Source organism: Triticum aestivum, unplaced genomic scaffold, assembly GCF_018294505.1.
Source record: "Triticum aestivum cultivar Chinese Spring unplaced genomic scaffold, IWGSC CS RefSeq v2.1 scaffold96409, whole genome shotgun sequence".
NCBI classification, from domain to species: domain Eukaryota; kingdom Viridiplantae; phylum Streptophyta; class Magnoliopsida; order Poales; family Poaceae; genus Triticum; species Triticum aestivum.
In genome coordinates, this window is record NW_025278573.1 from 1 (window position 1) to 1,248 (window position 1,248).

At 48.6% G+C, this 1,248-nt stretch overlaps 3 non-coding genes across 3 annotated transcripts; all 3 read right to left on the reverse strand.

The window, feature by feature from the left end:
• Nucleotides 1-95: 95 nt before the first annotated feature.
• Nucleotides 96-214, reverse strand: LOC123178431 (5S ribosomal RNA). Its single transcript, XR_006489575.1, has one exon. It is a non-coding gene; the product is annotated as a 5S ribosomal RNA (ribosomal RNA).
• A 367-nt stretch (nucleotides 215-581) lies between these two features.
• Nucleotides 582-700, reverse strand: LOC123178429 (5S ribosomal RNA). Its single transcript, XR_006489573.1, has one exon. It is a non-coding gene; the product is annotated as a 5S ribosomal RNA (ribosomal RNA).
• A 367-nt stretch (nucleotides 701-1,067) lies between these two features.
• Nucleotides 1,068-1,186, reverse strand: LOC123178430 (5S ribosomal RNA). The gene has a single exon (XR_006489574.1). It is a non-coding gene; the product is annotated as a 5S ribosomal RNA (ribosomal RNA).
• Nucleotides 1,187-1,248: the final 62 nt, after the last annotated feature.

A 1,248-nucleotide genomic window follows, 5' to 3' on the forward strand; every position in this document is an offset into this window, starting at 1 on the left:
AACATATCGCAAACGTCAAACATAATATAACGGGATTAATATATATCGCGCACGTGCGACATGTTTCTCACAAGGCGCAAAAAATAATTATAAAAGGAATGCAACACGAGGACTTCCCAGGAGGTCACCCATCCTAGTACTACTCTCGCCCAAGCACGCTTAACTTCGTAGTTCTGATGGGATCCGGTGCTTTAGTGCTGGTATGATCGCATCCGACATGTTTCCCCGTCTTCGTCCCTTATGCTTGCCACTCCCAGGTCCGCTCCAAAGACGATTCTACATTCTCACTACCATTACAACCGTTCCCTAACAATGGATAATGTCCTATACTACTTACTCTCCCGCTCAATCACGGAGACGAGTTTTCCACGGTTTCCACCCCTCCCTCCATACCGCAGCAACACGAGTTTTTTCCACCCCTTTCAGAACGCGCTCTTCGCGCCACAAAGTCGCCCCAAGACGCGCGAGCAATGAGCATCGAGCTTAAACATATCGCAAACGTCAAACATAATATAACGGGATTAATATATATCGCGCACGTGCGACATGTTTCTCACAAGGCGCAAAAAATAATTATAAAAGGAATGCAACACGAGGACTTCCCAGGAGGTCACCCATCCTAGTACTACTCTCGCCCAAGCACGCTTAACTTCGGAGTTCTGATGGGATCCGGTGCTTTAGTGCTGGTATGATCGCATCCGACATGTTTCCCCGTCTTCGTCCCTTATGCTTGCCACTCCCAGGTCCGCTCCAAAGACGATTCTATATTCTCACTACCATTCCAACCGTTCCCTAACAATGGATAATGTCCTATACTACTTACTCTCCCGCTCAATCACGGAGACGAGTTTTCCACGGTTTCCACCCCTCCCTCCATACCGCAGCAACACGAGTTTTTTCCACCCCTTTCAGAACGCGCTCTTCGCGCCACAAAGCCGCCCCAAGACGCGCGAGCAATGAGCATCGAGCTTAAACATATCGCAAACGTCAAACATAATATAACGGGATTAATATATATCGCGCACGTGCGACATGTTTCTCACAAGGCGCAAAAAATAATTATAAAAGGAATGCAACACGAGGACTTCCCAGGAGGTCACCCATCCTAGTACTACTCTCGCCCAAGCACGCTTAACTTCGGAGTTCTGATGGGATCCGGTGCTTTAGTGCTGGTATGATCGCATCCGACATGTTTCCCCGTCTTCGTCCCTTATGCTTGCCACTCCCAGGTCCGCTCCAAAGACGATT